General features: G+C 34.7%; 1 pseudogene; it reads left to right on the top strand.

Annotated features, from left to right (window-relative positions):
* Window positions 1-1,331: 1,331 nt before the first annotated feature.
* Window positions 1,332-1,676, top strand: LOC123838014 (cytochrome c oxidase subunit 6B1-like; annotated as a pseudogene).
* Window positions 1,677-26,948: the final 25,272 nt, after the last annotated feature.

Below are 26,948 nucleotides of genomic sequence, written 5' to 3'. Positions count from 1 at the left end.
GTTGGGGGAGTGACATAGGTTCTCTTGTGCTGGGCCACCTTACTATCCAGGGTTCTTTGCTTTTCTAACCCTGAACACTGGTGGTGTGAAGACATGATGTTGGACTACATCAGCTAGCTTGAGTTGTGTCCATTTGCACTTGTCCTATGTTTATCTTCCCAGAGCTAGACCCATCCTGTTCTCTCATGTCTTATTTTCAAGCAGAATTCCTAGCTCTGCAGCTTATGTCCCCTAAGTTCTTTCCATCTGGTCCATAAATAGCCTGTATCTACTTGCGTTTCCTTGGAGACTGTCTCACTGTTGCCTCCTCTCCACAATTAGGGCTACAGCTTTAATCCATGGTTTCCCCACAAAGTCATACTAATTCTACTACTTGACCCTTTCCTAGCAGGCTTTATGGCCATTGGAGCAGAGTGGCGTTGCATCCCTCTGGGAGTTAGAGTTGACCTATACAACAAAGAGGTAGGATCCCTATCATTTCCAGGTGGTAGGGTAGGGAATAAACCCTAAAACTTACTTTCAATATCCTTCTATCTGGAAGCCTCTGTTTTCCAAAAATTATTAATAATGGATTCCAGCATTCAAAACAAGCAGTTTCAAATAGTAAATTATTACATAACATGCAATGATGATTCAAATATTTTAATTTTATAAACAATTTATGGTGCATTATAATAAAGTAGAAAGATTTTTAAAAGCATTGTAACTTTTACTGTGCTAAACTTTGTCTTGCAGCAAAAGGTAGAATAACAAAGATCTGGAAACACTGATTTTGGCACAATTTATTTATTTTTTATATTTTGGTTAAAAATTTGCATAAAGACAGTACTCAAAATGTGTATGTTCATTGCTTTCATATGTTAAAGATTCATCGTGTTGTGCTGGAAAAGCCAGGGACTTTGGTCACGCAGATCTGAGCTGGGATAAAAATTTAGCTGTGACATTAAACAGCTCACCTGACTTCCCTGAGGCTCATTTTTATCTCATCTGTATTAATGATAGTTAGATGTCCTCTCTTTCAAAAGTTTAAATAGGAAAAAAAATACATTAAGTCATTTAGCACAGTGCTCTTCAGTGCAGATGTCCAGAATGCATTAGTTATTTTTCCAATTGTTTTCAAAAATAAACAATTCTTGGGGTGCCTGTGTGGCTCAGTCAGTTAAGTGTCTGCCTTCAACTCAGGTCATGATCCTAGGATACAGCCCTATGTCAGGCTCTGTGCTCTGTGGGGAATCAGGTATTCCCTCTCGCTCTGCCTCTCCCCCCAGCTCCTGCTCTCTCTCTCAAATTAATTTTAAAAATCTTAAAAAAAATAAAAGAGCACAGTCCGACTCTGGCGTCTTTGCTGAGGTTCACATTGAGCTGCAAGGTGCTGCTGTGGTGTGTTTAGAATCAGCACCATGGCAGAAGACATCAAGACCAAAATCAAGAACTACCAGACTGCCCCTTTTGACAGCTGCTTCCCCAACCAGAACCAGACCAGGAACTGCTGGCAGAACTACCTGGACTTCCACCACTGTGAGAAGGCAATGACTGCTTAAGTGGGTGATGTCTCCATGTGTGAATGGTACCGTCGTGTGTACAAGTCCCTCTGCCCCATATCCTGGGTGTCAGCCTGGGACGACCCGCGGGCAGAAGGCGCATTTCCTGGGAAGGTCTGAACTGGCTTCACCCACCTCTCCTCTGTCCTCCCTCCTTCTCCCAGGGAGGTGAAGCGGGGACCTGGGTGCATGGTGATCCCCACCCTGGGATTCTAAATCATGGCTTAACTAATAATAAATACTCGCTGGAAAAGTGTAAGACTGCGTATGTGTAAAAGAGCCAGGTGATCGGGCAAGAAGCTGTGGTGGGAATTAATACCTTGACCAGTAAGAGGGTCTTCAGGGTGACTGTTTTTTTCTGTTTTGTTTAAGTTTTATGTTATTAAATTGACCACCTTCTCTATATCAGACAATAGAGTGAGTGATACAAAATAGCCTCAAGCCCCTGGATGTGCTAAAATTTATCTGTATGTTCCCCTTTATTATCTATACAATTTCAAAAAACTTTTCTTACGTAATTTTTGAACCACATGAAAATAGTATAATAAAAATTCCCATATACCCCTCCAAAAATAAAATAAAAGAGCAATTCTTCATTCAGATGGAAAATTATACATAAACAAGTCTATAAATACTTTCGAATTTCTCTACTTTTCTTCTTTTTTATTTCTGCAATACAACTCTTGGTAGTAACATGTGATGAGGACACAAGAGTGACACCAAAGAAATCTGGGAACTTTAAGACCAGTAATTACAGAATATGCTTATGAATAAAACAAGTGAATAACTGTCTAATCACCAGTAATGGAACTGATTATTAATACCTTCTAATAAGAAAAAAGGTTAATGAATGAAGCAAAAATGTCCCCACTTAGACCTTTCATTTAAATAGCATTTGGCTCGTTGTTCCCATTGTCTTCTCCCTTACTTCCCACTGAAAGGTGTATGAAGATGATAGAAAGTGTTACAAAACAACACTGAACACTAAGGTTGATAGGCCACCTAAACTCAGATTTCGCAAAGAGTCTTTGATAAGTACGTGAGAGTTGGTATGATTAGAAAAAACAAAAACTTTCTAAAGGTCACCTCATAGGTGATCCAGAGATCACTTCATAAATAGGGATGATACTTTGCACCTGTCCCACTGAAGTTTCAGTGACTGGATCCTCAACATCAATAGCAAGCAGAATATTAAGTTTCTGTCCTTCTATATGCTTCTATTGTGTTTTGGGACAACGAGAATACTGTGGTTACACTTCCATTTTTTGCCTCCTGACTCCTATTCTTTGTTTAGTCAAAGAAAGAAAATCCCAGAAAGTCAGTGGGACAATGCAGGTCTAGTAATGAAGCGTTGTTGCCAAAGAGATGTAGTTTCCACAAATAAAACACTACAGCAAGAACTGAACACTATCAGAAATTCCTAGAAGAAACATGTCCTGAAAATTGCAGTACTTTATAGAGCTTATCATTCAGAATAGAAAAGAACAGGACATTTCCTGTAGGATATGTAGCAGCCACCCTGGTACATAGCTGAACTAGGCATATTCTTGCAAGACACTGAGAATTGATTCAGGAGCTGTTATATCAACCTTCTCTCCAGCTATAGATTTGAAAGAGACTTAACCATTATCTAAGAATATGAATTGGGCCAAGGGCAATCCACACAATTTGTCTGTTGACCAATACAAAAGCTAGAAAGATTTGGCTTCATTCAATGATAGCCAAAGAACAAGAAAAGAGACAGCAATGAAAATACTGTGGAGTAAGGAAAAAGAAACAGAAACTAAAAAAATCGAGGAAGAAAATAATTCTGAAAATAGACTAATATATAATCCATTCTAAGGTTTAGAAAATGAGTAGGCATTCTTAGTAGAATGCAAGAAATCTTGGCCTCTTTGAAACAGGAGCAGAAAACGGTAAGGGGAAAACATGATTAGCTAAAAGGAGAACATAAAAAGATAAAAAAGAGAGGTGACTAAATAAGGATTTCAAGACAGTAAGAAAAAAATAGCATGGTTAAAATTCATTGCAGAAGCAAGGGAGCAGAAATGATATTACATAAAATTACATCAGTGATATAAAGAAGCTTCCAAATCTTTTCCAGACATAGTGGGAAAGAACAAAGATGAGAAAATTATGATAGAGAAGATGAAAACATGGAATAAAAATAGAGAATCAATATAGATTTGACAGAAAAGAAGAAATCCCAGGCAAATAAGAATAAATAATAGTGAAAATGTAAATAAAAAACAATTTTCCAAACTGAAAAAGCACCTGTTTATGTGTCCAAAGAGCTCATCACATTCCAGGAAAAGAAATAAACATTTATATATATCCCGGTGTGATGTTTCAGGTGTAATCATAAATTAAAAGTCCTCTTTCCAGAATACAGAAAGCAAACAAATAAGCAACTGAATCTTGACCTCAGGACAAAAATTAAAATTAAGGTACATTCAGACTGTTTATAAATAAGCAACATCTAATAATAATCATATTTATCATACAACTGAGTGCCTGACACATATAATATGCTTACACATTTTATCTCCTTAATTAAAACAACAGCCCTAGGAGATGGGTAATATATCCCCATTTGGGGAAACTGAGATTCAATTAGCATGACCAAGATTCTACAGCCAGAAAATTGTGGAATTGAAATCTAGCCTACATTTATTTGATTCTAAAACACGTGCTCTTTTATTGTAATATGCAGTCTCTATAATACTGAGGGGAAAATACCTTTGATCTAAAATTTAGTACCCAGCTAAGTTGTTTTTAGCAGAATGTACTTGTAAGAAAGAGGAATCTATTTAACTTCATGGAAAGGAATCTAAGCTGGATAGATCTTTTGAAAAGAATCTCACCATGGCCTTTGTATTTCTAAATCTAGGACTGCTTCTTAGGTAGAGAAAGACCCCTTGGTCTGTCATGTCGTTTTTGTAATAGACTAGGAATAGAGTCAGGCTACACCCTTTTACCTCTTGCTTATTTCCCCGCAAGTAAGCCTGCAAAGGAGCAGTGACTCGCCACCACTGCTCCTGAAATAGAATCATGTCCTTTTTCCCTTGAACATATAGTTTCATATAAATAGATGCAAGACATTGATATTACATTTTTTTAAAGATTTTATTTATTTGCGAGAGAATGAGAGACAGAGAGCATGAGAGGGAGGAGGGTCAGAGGGAGAAGCAGACTCCCTGCTGAGCAGGGAGCCCGATGTGGGACTGGATCCCGGGACTCCAGGATCATGACCTGAGCCGAAAGCAGTCGCTTAACCAACTGAGCCACCCAGGCGCCCTGATATTACATTTTTGTGAACTATACCACTGTCAGCAGGTCACTATCCACTTATTTAGATGACCCAGGAAAAAAGAGTCCAGTGATAGACCAGTAGAATATACGATGAGCAAATTTGTGTGATCGAATGAAATGCTACAAAATGAATATATATTGTGTGACATCAAATGAAAGTTTGAGAATACTCTGAAATATTTTTAAAAATGAAAGGAAAACAATTTTCCAGGATTACCTTTGAAGAGATTTTTGGGTTCAGTTTGCTTCTCCATTCATTTTTGGTGAGCACTGTTTTCACAGATTCACTTCAGTGAAGAGAGTTGCTATAATCTTCACATTTCCCTGCTCTGAGATAATTTGTCAAATTATTTCCCCTGTGTTAATATGTTTTTGAACTTGACAATGAATAAAAAAGAAATACATGTTAATGTCACACCAAATGAGACTGCAGCTGAGCAGAACCTCATTCCTTGGCTCTCAAGGTGGAAGAGATAGGGTAGATGGAAACAATGAATGAGACAAACATGCTTCTTGATATTAAGAAAAGGTAGGAGCGCCTGGGTGGCTCAGTCAGTTCAGCAAATGACTCAGTTTCGGCTCAGGTCATGATCTCAGGGTTGTGTGATGGAGCCTGTGTTTGGCTCCATGCTCAGCGTGGAATCTGCTTGAGTTTCTCTCTCTTCCTCTCCCTCTGCCCTTTCCCCCCTGCACTTGCTCTATCTCTAAAATAAATACATTAGTCTTTATAAATAAATAAATAAATAAATAAATAAATAAATAAATAAATAAATAAATGTAAAGAAAAGTATAGCTGAGAAAGAATTATGGCTGAGAGCGGAAGAGGGCTCTGGTTGCCAAGAAATTGACTCACAAAGAAAAATTAAAAATAATAAAAATGATACTTGCATTGGGTGAGAATAAAAATTGGAGAAATGTAATGAAAAAGTAGAGGATAACTCAAAAAATATTGAGACGACTGTACTGAGTACAAATATTTGAAAGCAGTACCATTATGATTGGGTTCTAATGAGTTTTTCAGTTCACTTCTAAGACATGGCTTAACACATCTTTGGAATAGAAGAGATAGATGGAAATATACATGCAAATGATAACACTACACAGAGGAGTAAGTTCTCAGCATCTGGACATTTACAAATATAATCGACTGAAGCGGAGTGGTTTGATGTTATTTAACTGTTATTTAACTGACCAATCTATTACAAGGCTTTGTCAGAAAAGATAAGATCATGATAGCTATAGATTACTGTAATAGTTGAGAAAGAAAATGTGAAAGAGGACAACTGAAGAAACAGAAGCCCGCTGAAGGCTTACTCAGATATGTGTATACTTCCTAACTCACAGCATATTTGTCTTTTATCATCACCATTAAAAAATGTTTCAAGGGGTGCCTGGGTGGCTCAGTTGGTTAAGCGACTGCCTTCAGCTCAGGTCATGATCCTGGAGTCCCGGGATCGAGTCCCGCATCGGGCTCCCTGCTCGGCGGGGAGTCTGCTTCTCCCTCTGACCCTCCTCCCTCTCATGCTCTCTGTCTCTCATTCTCTCTCTCTCTCAAAAAAAAAAAAATGTTTCAAAAAGTAGATGTTAAAATATTGCAAGGACTTAAGAAAACATATGCAGGTGGTTCCATAGGATAAATTATTTAATTACCTTTCAACTGGCTGGCACCCATTAATTTACTGAATGCTGTCCCAGTCGGATATTTGCAATAAAAATACTGACATAAAAAAAATACTGACATAATAGTTTAAACTTCTGATTATCTCCACTGTAACTTCTGATTATCTCCACATAATTCTATATATGTGATGAGAGAACTTGTTGGAAAGATTTGGTTGTCTCAGTTTCTCTTTTTCAGCAAACTGGCATTTCATTTGGAAAATCTTGAAAAACACATTTGGCAAGAGCCTCTTTCTCATTTCAAAAGAGTCGCACCACCATACTATGCATGGCAAAGCTCATAAAAGTAAGCCAGCTGGTCATAAAGCCATCTCAATAGAGAAAAGAAATCAAACAGACTGGAATGTTTTCTCAGATTTTGCTATAAATTTTTTCTTGAAATAGATCATTGAGTAGATGTCAATTAATGTTTTGAATTATGAAGCCTCTCCATACTTTGAACCAATCTATGGGCCCTCTGTTCAGACAAATGCACATCTGTTCAAGGAACATTCTCACATGTCCTTGAGCCCATTCATGGACCTCTGAGGTTTTCTTGGATGACAGTTAAGAATCTTTATGGTGGAATAGTATCTGAAATATTACCTTTTTGTGATCATTAGATCACTAAACTTCACCGTTAATTCTCCCTTCTTATCCTCACTACCTCCTCTTCCCTCCCCTTCCCAGAAACAGAGCTATTCTTTTTTGTTTATTGAATTTTAAAGCACAACATAAATGTGTTCAGACATCTGATAGATTTTAATATCTAAGAATTCTCAAATATTCACATAGATCTGAGTTCTTCCTTGAGTGTCACTAAATTGAATTTATTTCTGATTTGTTTCAGATTTATGGGTCAGAAAGGCCACAGGTGTTTAAACTCTGTGGAATCTGATCCATGATTAACATCTGGTGGGATACTTGATGCATGAAAAATCTTAGAAATGTATTCAAATTCTCAGGTCAAGCGAAACTGGCACACTTACTGTTTATTGTGGTATCAATTTTAGTTCTGGGAACATGAAAGGCCAAAAACTGTCAAAGGATTTGGTTAATCTGGTTTAAAAGTTTTATTGAGGTATAATTGACACACAATTACTACACATACGTTAAGTGTACAATTTGAGGCTTTTTCATGTGTATACACCCACTAAACCATAACCATAATCAAAATAATAAACATATCTATTTCCTCCCAAAAGTGTTCTCAATCCCCTTTGTATGATCTCCCTCTAGACATTTAATATTCATTTTATCTCTCCACCCCCCATCATCCTCAGGCAATCACTAATTTGATTTCTATCATTAAAGATTAGTTGGTAATTTCTAGAATTTTTAAATTAAATCATAGTACATGTATTCATTTTGGTTTGGTTTTTGTCATTCAGCAGAATTATTTTAGGACTTACCCATGTTTTTAATATGACCAGTAGTTCATTTATTTTTTATTCTTGTGTAGTATTTCCTTGTATGGATATACCACAATGTATTTATTCATTGGTAATGAACCAAAGAATGTAGAGAGCCTCTAGAAGCTGGAAAAGGAAAGAAAAATGGATTATTTCCTGGGACCTCCAGAAGTAACACAGCTCCGCCAACCTATTTTAAACTTCTGACCTCCAGAACTATAAGATAATATGTTTAATAAATAAAAATTTATGTTGCTTTAAGCCATCAACTTTGTGGCATTTATTATAGTAGCAATAGACAACTAATGCAATGCTTTTTATCAGGCTGAAGAAGTTCCCTTATATTTCTAGTTTGCTGATGGCTTTTATAAGAGTCAGCATGAGATTTTTGTTAAATGTTTTGTCTGCATCTGAGATGATAATAGGGCTTTAATTTTTTATTTTTTGTTGATATGGGTAAAGTATATTAATTTCTAATGTTAAATCACCATGCATTTATAGGATTAAATATAGGATTAATTAAATATGGAACAGAGTAGAAAACCCAGAAATGAACCCACAACTCTATGGTCAATCTTTGACAAAGCAGGAAAGAATGGCCAATGGAAAAAAGACAGTCTCTTCAACAAGTGGTGCTGGGAAATCTATACACCTGAAACTGGCATTATACTGTATGGTAACTAACTGGAATTTAAATAAAAACTTCTTAAAAATCCCCAAATATCTAGTGTTAAACCAACCATGCATTTATAGGATTAAATATCCCATTTGACCATGGCATATTTTCTTTTTATTTATTGTCTGATTTGATTTGATAGATTTTATTAAGAACATGAGGATAGTGGTTTGTTTTCTTTTCTGCTAATGTTTTTGGTTGTAATATCAGATTTTCTTACCTTCAATTTTCTGGATGAGTTTGTGTAGAATCACAATTGTCTTTTCCTAAATAATTGGTAGAATTCACTAGTGAAACTATCTGGGCCTAGAGTGTTCTATGTGGGAATTATATAAACTACAACTTCAATTCCTTTAGTAGATATATTGTTCAGATTATCTATTCTCCAGTGAGCTTTGATAGACTGTGTCTTTCAAGGAATTTGTCCATTTTATCTAACTTATCAGATTTACTAACAAAGAAGTTGTTCATACTCTTATTATCCTTTTCACATCATAAAATTTCTAGTGATGTCATCTCCCTCATTCTTGATATTGGTAATCTGTTCTTTCTTTTTACCCCACCCCACACCAGTAACTCTGGTTATATAGGTTGACTAATTTTATTGATCTTCTCAAAGAAGCAGTTTTGTTTTCATTTATTGCTTCTCTGTTTATTTCACTGAGTCATTGATAAACACATTGATTTTTATTTTTCTTTCTTCTCACATAAGGTTTTATTTGTTCTTTTATTCTGCATTTACTGAGATAAACTTGTAATTTTAATTAAATAATTTTTAATACATTGAAGTATGTTCATTCGTCATAGGTGTTTCATAAAGTAGAAATTGAAGCCTTTCATTTAAGATCTTTTCATTTCTAATCCAGGCATTTATTATTATAAATTTCCCTTTAAGTACTGCTTTGGCTATATGCTAAAAAAATTTACATATTGTATTTTCATCTTCACTCAGTTCAAATTAGCTTATTGGATTTTTTCAAACTAGTTTATTGGATTGTTGTTTAGTTTCCAAATATTTGGGGATTTTTAAGAAGTTTTTATTTAAATTCCAGTTAGTTACCATACAGTATAATACCAGTTCAGGTGTATAGATTTCCCAACACCACTTGTTGAAGAGACTGTCTTTTTTCCATTGGCTATTCTTTCCTGCTTTGTCAAAGATTAATTGACCATAGAGTTATAGGTTCATTTCTGGGTTTTCTATTCTGTTCCATTATCTATGTGTCTTTTTGTGCCGGTACCATACTGTTTTGATTACTACAGCTTTGTAATACAACCTGAAGTCCAGAATTGTGATGCCTCCAGCTTTGCTTTTCTTTTTCAAGATTGCTTTGGCTATTTGGGGTTTTTTGTGGTTCTGTGCAAATTTTAGGATTGTTTGTTCTAGCTCTGTGAAAAGTGTTGTTAGTATTTTTATAGGGATTGCTTTAAATGTGTAGATTGCTTTGGGTTGTATAGACATTTTAATATTTGTTCTTCCAATCTATGAGCGTAGAATGTCTTTCCATTTCTTTGTGTCATCTTCAACTTTCTTTCTTTCTTTCTTTCTTTCTTTCTTTCTTTCTTTCTTTCTTTCTTTCTTTCTTTCTTTCTTTCCTTCTTTCTTTCCTTCTTTCTTTCTTTCTTTCCTTCTTTCTTTCCTTCCTTCCTTCCTTCCTTCCTTCCTTCCTTCCTTCCTTCCTTCCTTCCTTCCTTCTTTCTTTCTTTCTTTCTTTCTTTCTTTCTTTCTTTCTTTCTTTCTTTCTTTCTTTCTTTCTTTCTTTCTTTCTTTCTTTCTTTCTTTCTTCTTTTCAGTGGGGGTAGGGTAGGGGCAGATGAAGAGGGAGAGAGAGAATCCCAAGCAGGCTCCATGCACAGTATAGAGCCCAATGTAGGGCTCAATCCCACAACCCCAAGATCATGGCCTGAGCTGAAATCAAGAGTCAGACTCAACCGACTGAGCCACCTAGGCACTCCTTCAATTTCTTTCATCAGTGTTTTATAGTTTTCAGAGTACAGGTCTTTCACCTCTTTAGTTAGGTTTATTCATTGGTATCTTATTGTTTTTGGTGTAATTGTAAATGGGATTGATTCCTTAATTTCTCCTTGTACTGCTTCTTTTTGGTGTACAGAAATGCAACAGATTTCTGTACATTGATTTTGTATCCTACAACTTTACTGAATTAGTTTATCAGTTCTAGTGGTTTTTAGTGGAGTCTTTTATCTTTCTATAATTGATTTCAAATTTAATTTCACTGAGATCAAGAACATACTTTGTATGACATGAGTAATTTTAAATTTGCTGAGACTTATTTTATGGCTCAGAATAGGGTCCTTCTTCCATGTATGCTTAAAAAGGGTACACATGCTCTTATTGGCTATAGTGTTCTACAAAGGTCAACTGTGTCATGTTGCTCGATAGTGTTATTTTCAAGTCTTCTACATCCATGTTAATTTTCTCTTGACTTGTTTAGTTCATTATAAAGAAGAAGTGCTAATTTACAGAAATTTATGGTCTCACAGTTCTGAAGGCCAGAAGTGCTAAATCAAGGTCTCAGCAGGGCCATGTTCCTTTTATGACTATAGAGAAGAAACTGTTCCATCCCTCTCTCCTAGTTTCTGCTAGCCTCAAGCATTTCTTGGCTTGCAGATGAATCATCACTTCAATCTTCTGTCTTCACATGGCATTTTTTCTGCATTCATGTTGTCTTCCCTCTGCGAATGTCTGCCCCTCGTTGTCCCTCCAATGTCCCCAATGAAAAAGGACATCCATCAAATGACCTCATTTTAACTTAATTATTACTGTAGATATCATTTTTCCAAATAAAATCACATTCTGAGGTATTGGGGGTTAAAACTTTAATATGTCTTTTTTGAGGAGACATAATGCAACTCATAACATGGGTCTTGCTTTTTTAAATAACCAATCTGACAATGAACTCCTTTTAATTGAGATGATTTGACTATATACAATGTGATTATTGAGATGGTTGAGTTTAAATCTATAATCTTGCTATTTTTTTCTATTTGTTTCATGTTATTTTCCTCTCTTTTTCCATTTTTCTGCCTTCTTCTGGGTTAATTTAGTATTGATTTTACTTTATTTTCTTTGTTGTCTTGTTCTCTATAACTCTTTGTTTTGTTACTTAATAACCACTCTATGGCTTAGAGTATAATTCTTTAACTATAGTCTACTTTCAAATACCATAAAAATATTATGGTATATTTCCATTTCTCTCTTCTGGGACTTTGTGTTACTGTTGTCATATATTTTAATATACATTTGTTAGAAAGCCCATGCTACATTATTATTATTCTTGTTTTAAAGAACTGATTATTTTTAAAGAGAATTTATATAACAAGAAAAATGTTTTATATTTGCCCATGTATTCACCATTTCTAGTACTCTTTATTCTTTTTTGTGGATCCAGATTTTATTTATAATATAAGAAATTAATTAGATAAATAAGATATCTGTAATCATCTAAAAGTAAGTAAGAATAATAAAACATAACCTCTGTCTCTTGAGTTTATGTGAAGGATTTTTATATTTTAATATCAATAATGATTGAGTTACAAAATTTTTTAAAAATTGATATTATACTGGCACTATACTTATTTCAAAAAATGATAATTATACTATTTAATTAATACCAATGGGAGCACATAAAAAACTTGACAATGTAATTATTGAGTAAGAATTCCTTTGATTAATTTTTTAAAACATTAGGTCAGTGCTTTACAATCATTTTCATATTATGACAGACAGAGAATATGATCATATCACTGTGACATACTGAAGTATACTGATGAGGCTATTTCATGGCCCAGGAGCTCTGATTATCCTTGGCTCCTCAAAGTCCTCCAAGAGGTGTAAGTATAAATACCAATATAATTCTGACCTATTGAGAGACTCCATATTAAGCCACAGCACTTCAGTGTGGTTACTCCACTGACCATCCAGTCTTACTCTAGCTTCACTTAACATGTCCTTATTATTTTTTTCTCATGTTAGGTGGTAGAGAACAGCAACAAAGCCTAACCAGTAACACAATTTTTATCAAACTTTGACAGTATTGATATTCCAACCGTAAGTACCATTAAAAAAAGGTAGCCAAATGGGAATAATTACCAAAGGCAGAATATGATTTGTCATAGGGTCAATACCTGATAATTTCTGGGAATCATGACTATCTTTATGTCCATGATTGCATCTGACAAAAAAGTGGATTTAAAAGTGGAAGAGATAAAAATCCTAAGCCTAGAGAGTAATATTGTCTTTTTTTCTTTTCTCAATTCATCGAAAGTAGAAAGTTTCTCTTTCTAAAAGAAGCAGAAGGAGAACTAAAAGTGATATGACAACAATGAATAACAGCATCTGGAAAGAAGACTAGAAATACTTAACAGATAAATTTGCTTATCTTTATATTCAGGTTAATCAAATGTTACTGAGACTATAGCTCTTAACAATACTGAACAATGAATTTTTCCAGCTGCTGGATTAAAACTGTAGCCCATCATTTCCCTTCTGAACTTTTTGTAAGGTTTTATCTAAAGAAGCAATAGACTCATGCTCCTTACAAGGAAGTGCTTTGGTCAACAATAATGTCAATAAGGATATTAGTCTTCTCTTTCTAAATTCAATATTATCACAGTCTCCTAGAAGTAATAAAAATAAAGTATGATGCTTGGCTTTGTACAATGAAGCTGTTGTGCTTGAATACTGAGAGTAACCAGAGTGCTGCTGAGAGAAAACTTAACCTAATAAATCACTGGCCTCTATCCCAAGTGCAAAATCCTTCCTAAATGAAAAAGAGAAATGTTTGAGCTTGAGTTGCATTCCTTTTTTTTTTTTTCATTTATTGAGGTATAATTGTCATACCATATTACATTTCACATTTTTTTTTGAAGACTAATCTTTCCGGCATCAGCTTTGACTTCATGGCACCAATAAATTTTAGGGCCAGCCATATGTCAGTTTTCAATGAACTAAATAGTTATATATTCATTTGTTGTACTAATATTTGGGTTCTTTGAATTTTTTTACACTGAATACCAAAATTAACACTTAAATTTTATCTAATTGAATCGTAAAAAATGGGAAGATTATTCTTTGAGCAAATATATATTTTAATTCTTTATAATTTATAAATGGGGGACCTTGAGTCCAAGAATTGAAGGACCTATGCTCAATTTCATCTAGTACAAGAGTCCCTAAGCTCTGCCTTTTCACAGACATTCTCATAAAGTGTCTTAAAAATTTAGGGGCACCTGGGTGGCTCAATCCATTAAGCGTGTGCCTTTGGCTCAGGTCATGATCTCAGGGTCCTGGTATTGAGCCCCCAGGTTGTGGGCTCCCCACTCGGGGACTCTTTCTCCCTCTCCCCCTCCCCATCATTTGTGTTCTCTCTTGCTCTGTCCCGCTCTCCCAAATAAATAAATAAGGTCTTTAAAAAAATTTTAGAAATGGGGTGCCTGGGTAGCTCAGTCTTTAAGTGTCTGCTTTTGGCTCAGGTCATGATCCCAGGGTCCTGGGATTGAGCCCTGCATCGGGCTCCCTGCTCCACAGGAAAGCCTGCTTCTCCCTTTCCCACTCCGCCTGCTTGTGTTCCCTCTCTCGCTGTGTCTCTCTCTGTCAAATAAATGAATACAATCTTTTAAAAAAATTTAGAAATAATATTATTTTTACAAGGATGTCATTTACACTTCTTTACACTTCTTTTTTGTTGTTGTTGAAACACATTTATAGCTATATTACTCATGAAAACACTTGTTCATTAACACTTATTCACAAATGTGCATTTTTTTTTTTAAAAGATTTTATTTATTTATTTGACAGAGAGAGACACAGCGAGAGAGGGAACACAAGCGGGGGAGTGGGAGAGGGAGAAGCAGGCTCCCTGCAGAGCAAGGAGCCTGATGTGGGACTCAATCCCAGGACCCTGGGATCATGACCTGAGCTGAAGGCAGTCGTTTAACCAACTGAGCCACCCAGGCGCCCCACAAATGTGCATTTTTAAAATACCATGTAGTTTACCTTTTGCAGAAGATGAGAAAACTGATGAAAAGACATGGTCTCTGTTCTCCACAACTTTTTGGTTTATTTGGGGGTTACATATTCAAACTGCTAATTATGATTATGTAGTAAGTGTACTTATAAAGGTATATTTTATGAACAAAGTGAAAAGAACTATGTGAATGAAGTTTAGAATCATAACATTGAGTGAAAAAAGTAAGTCTCAGTAGACATCTTAAACTATGACAATATTTTTTAAAACTCAAAAAAACAAGCAAAACCAAATATTTAGAGATACCTCTGAAACATAATAAAATCATCACGACGATGATGATGAAAACTTTAGGGAATAATAAAAAGTCAGGATAATGCTAAAAGGGAAGAGATCAGGGAGGAACACCAGCTAGATAAAACAGTATTTTTATTATAAGTTATATTGGATGGTAGAGTCAAGGTGTTCATTTCATTATTATAATTCACAGCATGAATATGGTTTTTATGTATGTATGATACTGTTGAAAAGTTTACTTTTTAACAAGTTAAATTTCTATTATATACTAGAGTAGAAAGATTAGTACAATATACTTCATGTTCTTATCACTCAGCATCAATGAGGATCAACCTATGAACAATTCTGTTTAATCTAATGTCCCACCCACATTATTCCCTTGATAATTTTGAAGCAAATCTCAGACATCATATAATTTCATCTGTTTAATATTTTGGTATGTATATCTAAAAGGAAAAGATTATTTTAAAAAATAACCACAATTCCATTATCATACTTAAAAAAATTAAATGTAATTCCTCAGAATTATAAAAAATCCAGTGTTTAAATGTAAATTTCCCCTGTTATTTCATTAGTCTTAAAAGTTTTTATATATTTATTTTCTTACTCGGGATCCAAATAAGAAACAACCACATATTTAATCTGGAGGTTCTCTTTCATATTTAATTTTTAAAAATGGGCTTTATTTTTAAAGTCATTTGGGATACACAGCAATATTGAGCAGAAGGTACAGAGATTTCCCGTATACTCTCTGCTCCCACACATGCATTATCCCACATTATCTCCCACTATCAACATGCCCCACAGAGTAGTATATTTGTTATGACTCGTAAACATACCTTGGCCCATCATAATCACTCAATCCATAGTTTATATTAGGGTCCACACTTGGTGTTGTACATTCTATAGATTTGGACGAATACATAATGATATTTATCTACCATAATAGTACCATACAGAATATTTTCACTTCCCTAAAATTCTTCTGTGCTCTGCCTATGCATGCCTCCCTCCTCTAATTCTTGGCAGTCATTGTTTTGTTTTTGTTTTCGTTTTTACCATTTCTATGGTTTTGCTTTTTCTAGAATGTCATACAGTTGGAATCATACAATATACAACCTTTTCATATTGGCTTCTTTCACTTGGTAATATTCATTTAAGTTTCCTCCATTTAAGTTTCCTTCATTTAAGTTTCCTTGACAGATCATTTCTCTTTAGTACTGAATAATATTCCATTGCTTGGAGGTACCACAGTTCGTTTACTCATTCAACCAACAAAGGGCATCCTGGCTGCTTCTAAGTTTTGGCCTCTACACACAAGCTGCTATAAACATCTCTGCACAGGTTTTTATATGGACATAAATTTTCAATCTTTTAGGCAAATATCAAGGAGTGTAACTGCTGGATCACCAGTGAGGTGGTATAGTATTTCGAAAATAGACTTCGATTATTTGTATATTGCAAACTACAGGGAAAACACTAAAAAAAGTTTAAAAAGAAGTATAATTGATATGTTCATAAATAGTAAGAATACCTTATAATAAAATAATCCTAATTCCTTCTTCCTGTCCCTTGCATCATTGCTGTCACTCATTTCACTTACATAAGAATAAGCATATACAGGTAGTTGAATACATTGTTGCTATTATTATTTTGGACAAACATTAGTTTAAAAGATCAATGAAAAATAAGAAAAATAAAAGTTTTTATTTTAGCTTCACTTATTTCTTCTCTGATGCTCTTCCTTTCTTTATGTAGATTCAAGTTTCTGTCCTATAGTATCTTCTGCCTAAAGAATTTCTTTTAACGTTTCTTGCAACGCAGATCTACTGAAAACAAATTCCCTCAATTTTTTCTTGTCTGAGAAAGTATTTTTCCTTCACTCTTAAATAATAATTTCACATAGTACAGAATGCTAGGTTGGTGGTTTTCTTCTCTCAACACTTTTTTTTTTAACTTTTTTTTATTATGTTCAGTTAGCCAGCATATAGTACATCATAAGTTTTTGTTGTAGTGTTCAACGGTTCATTAGTTGTGTATAACACCCAGTGTTCATCCCAACACATGCCCTCCTTAATATCTGTCACCCAGTTACCCTTTCCCTCCCTTCTGTAACCCTCAGTTTGGTTCCCGGAGTCCAAAGTCTCTCATGGTTTTTCTCCCTTTCTGATTTCTTCCCATTCAGTTTTCCCTCCCTTCGCCTGAGGTCCTCCGTTCTATTCCTTATGTTCCACCTGTGAGTGAAACCATATGATAATTGCTTTCTGCTTGACTTATTTCACTTAGCATAATCCCCTCCAGTTCCATCCATGTTGATACAAATGGTGGGTATTCATCCTTTCTTTATCCATTTGTCTTTTGAAGGACATCTCGGTTCCTTCCACAGTTTGGCTATTGTGGACATTGTTGCTATGAACATTGGGGTGCAGGTGCCCCTTCTTTTCACTACATCTGTATCTTTGGGGTAAATACCTAGTAGTGCAATTGCTGGGTCGTAGGGTAGCTCTTAACACTTTAAATCTTACACTCACTCTCTTCTTGCTTGCATGGTTTCTTAGAAGTCAGATGTAAATCTTACCATTGCTGCTCTATAGTTAGAGGTCTTTACCTCTGGCTTCTTTCATGATTCTTCCTTTATCTTTGATTTTCTGTAGTTTGAAAATGATATGCCCCAGCTAATTGTTTTGCCATTTATACTACTTGGTGTTCTCTGAGCTTACGAGATTTTTGGTTTTGTGTCTGACATTAATTTGGGGATATAGTCACTACTGTCTCAATATTGTTTAAATTTCTTTTGTACATTTCTCTCTTTGTTCTCCATTTAGAATTCCCATTCCACATATGTTATAGCTTTTGTAGTTTTTCCACAATTTCTGGATATCTGGTTCTGATTTTTAACCTTTTTCCTCTTTGCTTTTCAGTTTTGGAGGTCTTTATTGAGATATCCTTAAGCTCAGAGATTCTTTCCTCAGCGGTGTTCTATTTACTAATGAGCCCTTGAAAGGCATTCTTCATTTCTGTTACCTTTTTTGATCTCTACTATTTCTTTTTTGTTCTTTCTTTGAATTTTCATCTCTCTGCTTACATAGTTTATCTGTTCTTACATGCTGTCTACTTTATCCTCAGAGCCCTTAGCATTCTTTTCCCACTCTTATTGAGATATATCTGATGTATAACATTGTATAAGTTTAGTGTGTACAATGTGATAATTGATATATATTGTGATTGATTACCACAATAAGGTTAGTTAACCCATCCATCACCTCACATAATTACCATTTTTTTATTACTGTGGTGGTTGGGTCAACATTTAAGATCTACTCTTTTATACACTTGAAACTAACATAACATTGTATGTCAACTATACTTAAAACAATTTACTCTTTTAGCAGCTTCAAGAATAAAACACAGTATTGTTAACTATAGTTATCATGCTGCATTAGATTCCCAGAAGTTATTCATCTTATAGCTGGAAGTTGGTATTCTTTGACCAACATCTCTTCCTTTTCCCACCCACCACCCCCGATATCCCCAACCTACTCTGTTTCTATAAATTTGAGTCCTTAGCATCTTAATCATTAAATTAAATTAAATTCCAATCTCTAAATTCAAACATGGCTGCCATCTGAGTCTGGTTCTGATGCTTGCTCTGTTTCTTTCAATTGTTTTTTGCTTTTTACAGTGCTTTATAATTTTTTCTGGTAGTTGAAAAAGATATACTGAGTAAAGGGAACTGCAGTAAATAAGCCTTTGGTAATGTGGCAAGGTATGGGGTGAGGGAAAGCATTCTATAGTCCCATGAACAGGTCTCAGTCTTTTAGTGGATTTGTACTTCTGGGCTGTGAACCTCACACTGGTTTCTCATTTTCCAACCCCTTCCTCTTAAGTGGGATAGAGTGGTTAAAGGTGGCTGGAGATGCGTATTTCTCTTCCCCCAGGTCTAATAACATCCCAGCAGGTAAGGCTCCAGTTAAATAGTTCCTCCTGTGGGCAGACACCCTATTAAGAGGAGTGCTCTGGCGTATTTCAAAGTGGCAGCTTTTCCTCTTCCAGCCAGAGACAGAAGGCGATTTTTCTCCAATATCCATTGTGAGAACGTAGTTGAATTATTGGAGGTAAAATTCACAAAAGCGTGCCATCCCCCCTATGACTGGGTGTCCCTTTTGTTTTTATTTCTCAGATACGTCTATGCTGAGCCTTCAGCAGTTCATCAGTTAAATTCAGATTTCCCTGCCTTGGCGCTTGTTCCTGCAGAGATTTGTGCTCTTGGGTATTTGCTCTGGTAAGTTGTGATTTTCTATATTTGTCTGTTTGTCTCTCCAAATTTTGGGGACATTGGTTTGCCCTATGACCTCACTTTTCTATGAAGCTAAGAAGAGTTGTTGATTTTTCACTTTGTTTACTTTTCTACTTTTTGTTGGGACAGTGTGGTGACTTCTAGCTTCTTATATGCCAGACTGAAAAACAAACCAGAAGTCTCTTTTTTCTTAATCAGTTTGTTGTAGAGAGTCCTGTGCTATCTATCTGTATTTTGTTGAATTTCGCTGGTTCTGTTCTTATAGTATCATTGAATATGTTTCTCTGTACTCCGCAAATTGGTAATTCAAGGCAAAGGCTTGATCTGATTCATTTTTAGTCTTTGATAAGATTGCTTACAGATGGTATAAATACTTTGCTAAGGAGTTATACAGTATCTGGATAGCTCTATTTTTGTGATTTTAGCCACCATTGATAATTGCATGGATTTATTATTTCACTTGGGGTTGCAAAATGATAATACTCTATTGCCTTTTGTGTTTGTGATTTGATTTACTCTCTAAAAAGTAACCTCCCCTCATCAGCTATTTGGTGACCATAAAAAGCAGTTGATATAGGAAAGGCAGAAAAAAAGCTTGATTGTTTCCCTTTATTTACCAGTTTTCAAGAATATAAGCTGGTTCTTAAGCATTCTGCAAAGATGTACAAGTTTTACCTATCATTATGAACTTAAGGATTATTATTAATCATCTAAAAGCAATATATGGATTTGCATAAAATTTTGCATAAAATGTTGAAACTTTCTTTTTTCATTCAATATTATGTTTTTATACTTTATGTTGATATTTATCCATGTTGAGTGGTTCATTCACTCTGAAATATGTGGTAATATATATATAAATAATAAATGTTACAGTAATATGTATATGTATATTTAGTTATCTCAAGAAACATCATCATTCTCATAATTTCAGTTATAACATATGTACTGGTAAATACAAATATGTTTTTAATTTCAGCTTTCTCCTAAGCTCCAAATCCTGTGCCTCCCTATGGTAGATTGAAGTTAATGGCCATCATATTTTTCATCTCCTCCCATCAGGAGACTGAATCTAATTTTCTTTTTCCTTGAATCTGGGATGACCTTGAGATTTGAAGTTATTAATTAATTTTCATTGTTATTTTGCATCATAAGATCATATGATAATATAATTTCCCCCTTTTCAAAAAAAAAAAAACCCAAAAAACAAAAAAATACAAGAATTCTGATATCTTCAACTTCCATATTTGTTAAAATTGATCAGCCTGAGAATGGCTTATAGTTAAATGATTCATGTTGGTTCTTATTTCCTATCTCCCTTCACAATCACACTTATCCTACTGGGACAAAAAGAGAAGGAAAGAAAGAAAGAATAGCATGGGTCAGTTATCAGTTTATCACTTCTTACCTCCATATTCCGTATTAATTAGCCTGCTTGTGATCCTAGAGCTCAATCTTTTAAACATTTCTTTTTTACCAGGAGAGGGGTATGGAGTAAGACTACAGGAGAAAGGGGCTTGTCTTCTAGATTCAGGTAGCCCCACCTATTCTCAGCCTGCTGATGCAGTGTTTTGCAGTCAACAGCATGCAAGATACACAATGGTGCTCACATTCACATGTGCCAAGCCCAGGATGTATTTCCCTGTCTCTCAGCCTTGGCCTACTGATCATGAACCGACTCTGACCCTTGACAACCTGCTAACTTTATCACCATCCAGTAGGATGAAACTTCTCTCTCCAAAGAGGTCTGAATCCCAGCTTTAGGAAAGGGGCCTCATTTCATGTTTATTCCTCCCCTGGTACTCTCCCACAGTCCTACAATATTCTTTAAAATCCTCTTTCATTTTTTAGTAGCTAATTTCCCGTAAATAGTTAATATTTCGTTTCTCCTATTATAGCTCTTCAAATTACTGAATGTGTTTTTTTTTTTTTCCCTCCTGATTGGATTCTGAATGATACAGAACACTATTTAAACATCCAAAATATTTATCTGGTATATCCCTCTCAAGAATAAAACCTTCAGGGTGCCAAGAAAGACGAAAATGTGCAGTATTGGGAAGCATAAAGCCTTGTTATGTTAATACTAATCCATGGTGATGTCTCATGCCTTTCCCTGTCCTATATAAATTTTGCTTAGAATGTCATATGAAATGAAAAGCCCAGTGTTTTAGTCTGTGTTGATATTTTCTGTATTAAGATATATTCAGGAGTGGGGAAGTGATATTTCCATGTTTGGTCATGATAGACTAATAGGAAGCAGATCTCCCCACCCCTCCTTAAACATCACCACCACCACCAAAAAAACCAAAACTAAAACCAAAACCAAAAAAAAGAAAAGAAAAAGAAAAAGAAACCCCCCCCCCAAAAATCCCCAAAACAAAACAAAAACCCCTAAAAACCAAAAAAAAAAAAAAAACCCCATAAGAAACAATGGTTTTCACACATTGGACAAAAGGTAGTACAGGACAGTGATAGTGATTCCTTCAGAAGAGGAAACAAATGAACAACAGAATTGTCCTATCTTATTGTCTGGATTGAGTTTTCAGGCCATAGAACAAGTAGGGGGTCCCCAAACAGAGCTTTCTAACACACAGGATATTGAATTGAGTCCTCAGAAGAGTATTACTTCATACAAAGGTAGTAAGGCCAAATTATCCCTAGACTGAAAACTGGGAATACCTAACAAAGCTTACAAACATGTCCTGAAATGATTAAACTATTTCCAAGTAACTTAATTGTGTCTCAGAAAACAAAAACAAAAACTAAACTATTGCTTAAACAAAATAAAACCCAACACCAAACATAATATTGACAATATCTAGAATCCAATAAAAAATTAACAAACTTGCAAAGAAACATGAAGTTATGTCTCAGAATGAGGAGAATAATTAGACAATACAGAAACAAATGACTCAGGTAGACTCTAAGACTTACTTAGAACTAGTAAGTGGGTAGATGTTACAAGGAATCATCTTAAATCATTCATTGTATCAGAAAATAAGTGAGGTATTTTCTAGAAAAAAGTCGATCTGAATACATTTGTTGCCTTGACCATTAGGATTAGTTTGACAATTCATTTATATGGTAGTCATTTTTCAATAATGAACTTGATAGTTACAATATTTAGACAAAAATTAAAAAATGTGATACAAAATTGGTGTTGACAAATATGTGTATCTATATTAATATCAGCTGCTTCATGTATTTGGGTGCTCCCATGTTGGGTGTATAAATATCAACAATTGTTATAACTTTTGTTGGGTTGTTCCCTTTATGATTATATAGTGTCCTTCTTTGTCTCTTGTTATGGTCTTTGTTTTAAAGTCTATTTTATCTGATATAAGTATTGTTACCCTGTCTTTCTTTTCATTTCCATCGCTTCACTTTCAATCTGCATGTGTCTAGGTCTGAAATGAGTCTCTTTTAGGCAGCAAATAGATGGGTCTTGCTTTTTTATCCATTCTATCATCTTATGTTTTTTGATAGGAGCATTTTAGTCCATTTACATTCATAGTAATTATTGATGGGAATGTACTTATTGCCATTTTATTACTTGTTTCGTGGTTGTTTTTGTAGCACCTTTCCTTCTCTTGCTTTCTTTTCTCATGGCTTACTAGCTTTCTTTAGTGATGTACTTGGATTCCTTTCTCTTTATATTTTGCGTATCTATTACTGTTTTTTGGTGTGTGGTTACCATTAGGTTTATATATAACATCTTATGCATATAGCAGTCTATATAAAGTTGATGGTCACTTAAATTTGAACCCATTCTAAAAGGGCTAAATTTTTACTCCTCCCCCTCATCACATTTTAAGTATATGATGTCATACTTTACATTCTTTTATTTTGTAATCCCTTGATTGATTTTTTCCGCCTTGACTGATTTTTATAAGTACATTTATTTTTACTGCTTTTGTGCTTCCTACTTTTCTTACTCCTGCTTATGGTTTTTCCTTTCCACTCGGATAGTCCCCTTGAACATTTCTTCTAAAGCTGGCTGAGTGATCATGAACTCCTTTAAGTCTTGTTTGTCTAGGAAACTTTATCTCTTCTATCACTCTGAATGATGGCCTTGCTAGATGGAGTATTCTTGACAGCAGGAGGCAAGAACAGATTTTGGGGGAAAACTATCAGTTTTCCTACCATATATGCATAATTGGGTTCAAGGCAAGATAGTTACATCACCTTTTTATCCATTCAAGTATCTGGCTGTTTGTCCTCACCCTACAAAACTATCTCTAAATTTAATTTCATGGAACTAATTCTTTCATACATTTTTATAAGTGTCATGCCTTTATTCATAGAACTATTATTGACTAGAATGTTCTCTTCTCAATTTTCTTTTCAATAAATTGCTGATGTTTTTTTCTCCAATAATGGATGGATGTAGGTGGGACTTGGACGTTGATCTGCTTATGCTGAGTCAAGTATAGCAGATTACCAGGATGAGGTTTCTGAGGGATGATTCTGGATAGGGGAAGTTTGAATAGAATATTACACTCAATATAGAGTTAGGCTACCCTTTTGAATTTGGTGTTTAGGTGGGCGGCAATTGTTTCCAATAGAATGGACAGTGGGTGGGAATCAGAGCTTAGATATATAGGAATTTGTGAAGTGTTTGTTTTTGTTTTTGTTTTTGTTTTTGTTTTTCCCCTGTCTTTTCCTCTCTTTGGTCACCCATATAGTGAATCTGGTATTTGATTGCTATGTTGTTCCTTGTTTGTTATTGCCTCTCATATATTATTTAGTTTCTCTATTATTGAGGATTGCTTTAAGAAAAAAATATCCAGCAATATAACCATACATTCTTGTATTTTTTCTAAAGGCCATTAAAATTGCTTTCTGAGCAATATTTTCATTTGTATTTTTTCTTCCATGGTTCAGTGCCCTTTGGCAGAAAAGAGAGCTTCCAATTTTATAGTTAATAGTTTAGATTTCTAGCTACTCAGTTTATATGAACCCTCTATATTAACTGGCATCCATCTTTACTACATTCATCTTTTATTTGATTTACTTGTAACATGGTTTTGAACACATTTTATTAGGAAAAGAACTAAGAGTCTTTCTCAACTGGTGTTCTTTGAGAGGATTAAATACCACAGAAAAATTATTGGAGTAACTATTTTCAATTCTCACATAGGTGGCACATAGCTAGTTCCATTCTAAATGCCTAGATGAGTTAATTCATTGCATGTGACAGAAATCTAAGGTTATTGGGGCTCAATTTTTTCCCAGTTCTGGAGTGTGGCCAAGGGATTAAAATTTTTTTCTTGGGAAAGGCATATCCTACTGAAATAGAACCATGAGATTTTTATCTTGACTTTTAATGATGGAAGTAGGCAGATGTGAACCCAAGGGTTTATTTTGGGATTTCAAATGCATGAGATTTCCTCTTTTCTGTTTAGCTGCATCATGGGCAATACTTTTAACATTACTTTCAGAAGTATATAATTCGGATGAAGAGAAATATTTTAAAAAGATTGCTAGTACTGGAAAGTTAAAAATAACAGACTTCTGGGAATAAGGATAAAAATACTTTTTAAATATTTAGAACTAGAAGAGTTTGCTTGTTGTCAGAGTTTTGGATCATCCTTTTTTTTTAACTTCTAAGAGCAGATACACACTAATATCCTTGATTTTATGTATATTTGAATTTTACAAAATCATTGCAACTCAAATGATTCATATCCAGTATGAACACAATGCCTGTTACATAAAAGATACTCAGTAAATACTTCCTTTTCATCTTCTTCCTCCTCTTTGTCCTTTGCTGATTTTTATTTTTTGCTTTTCTTCACTCTACCCTTTCATTCTTTTCTCAGGAAGGAAATTATGAAATTGTACTCTTATGAATAAAAGGATTTTTAAGAGATATGGAAGGCCAGAAAGTGTAGCTTTTCTAAAATTGCTGGGAAAGCCTATTACAGCCCCAAGACATCTAAATATATATGTTTTTATCCCAGCTACTAGAACACATTAGGTTTTTTTCAAGCTAATACTTGTCATACTTGTACTGGGCTTTACATCATATGTTTGAGTTGTTTGGTTTAGATTTATTCTAGCAGTTCTATTTGCTACTATGCCTCAATTAATGCTTGAAGATAGTTGGAAGAAAATGAAAGAGGTGTGACATTTTCCCTGGATTAGAGAGTATGAAGAAAACAAGAACACACAGATTCTTCTATTTAATGAAGACTGGGGGGGAGGGAAGGGACCAATATTTACTAAGCACCTACTCTGTACAGACATTTTGCTTTATAGCAATTGTCTCATTGAAGCCTCAAGATTATTTTTTTAAAGAAAAGACTACTTTTTAAAGCTGTTTTAGGTTCACAACAAAGTTGAAAGTACGGAGATTTCTCCTCTATTCCCTGTCCCTGTACATGCATAGCCTCCTCCATCACCAGAGTGGCTCATCAGGGTTGTACATTTGTTACAGTTGAACTTACATCAACACATCAAAGTTATCCAAGGTTCATAGTTTACATTAGGATTTGTGGTCAGTGTCGTATATTCTATGAGTGTGGACAAATGTATAATGTTCATTATAGTATCATACAGAATATTTCCACTAACCCAAAACTCTTCTGTGCTCCACTTATTTACATCTTCCCCTCCCCACCCTTGGAAACCACTGATCTTTTTACTATTTCCATAGTTTTCCCTTTCTCAGAATGTCCTATAGTTAGAACCATACAGTATGTAGCCTTTTCAGATTGGCTTCTTTCATTTCATAAATGCATTTAAAGTTCCTCCATGTCTTTTCCTCGCTTGGAACACAGATCATTTCTCTTTAGCCCTGAGTAATATTTTGTTGCCTGAATGTACCAAGATTATCCATTTGCTTACTGAAGGGCATCTTGTTTGCTTCCAAGTTTTGGCAAATATAAATAAAGCCGCTGTAAACAACCTTTACAGATTTTTGTGTGGACATATGTTTTCAGTTCTTTTGGGTAAATATTAAGGAGCATGGTTTCTGGATCATATGGTAAGATTATGTTAAGTTTTGTAAGAAATTGCCAAACTGTTTTTCAAAGTGGCTATATCATTTTGCATTCCCACTAGCACTGTATGAGAGTTTTGTTGCTCCATATCCTCACCAGCATTTAGTGTTGTCAGTATTCTGGATTTTGGCCATTCTAGTAGTTGTGTAGTAGTATATTATTGTTGTTTAATTTGATATATACTTGGAGCATCCTTTCAAATGCTTATTTGCCATCTGTATATCCTCTTTCGTGAGGTGTCTGTTAATGTTTTTAGCCCATTTTAAAATTGAGTTGTCTGTTTTCTTACTGTTTCAAAAATTCTTTGTATATTTTGGATAGTAGTCTTTTATCAGATGTGTCTTCTGCAAATATATTCTCCTTGTCTGTGGCTTGTCTTCCCATTCTCTTGGCGGTGTCTTTCCCAGAGCTGTGGTGTTTAATTTTAATGAATCTAGCTTATTGATTATTTTTAATGGATCATGCCTTTGTTATTGTATCTAAAAACTCACCAGACATTCCTACATTATTGTCTAGGAGTTTGATAGTTTTACATTTTATATATAGGTCTGTGACCCATTTCAAATTAATTTTGTGAAGGGTGAAAGGTCTGTGTCTAGCTTCATTTTCTTTTTTTTTCATATGGATGTCCAATTGTTCCAGCACCATGTTGGAAGAAACTATCTTTGGTTTGTTGTATTGCCTTTGCTCCTTTGTCAAAGACCAATTGACTGTACTTATGTGGGTCTATTTCTGGACACTCTCTTCTGTTTCATCAGTCTAT

Source organism: Mirounga angustirostris, unplaced genomic scaffold, assembly GCF_029215605.1.
Source record: "Mirounga angustirostris isolate CCGP_5_RB_7025 unplaced genomic scaffold, mMirAng1.0.hap1 SCAF_5, whole genome shotgun sequence".
In the NCBI taxonomy this organism is placed as follows: domain Eukaryota; kingdom Metazoa; phylum Chordata; class Mammalia; order Carnivora; family Phocidae; genus Mirounga; species Mirounga angustirostris.
The sequence above is the reverse complement of the archived record's forward strand: the minus strand, read 5'-3'. Positions and strand labels throughout refer to the sequence as shown.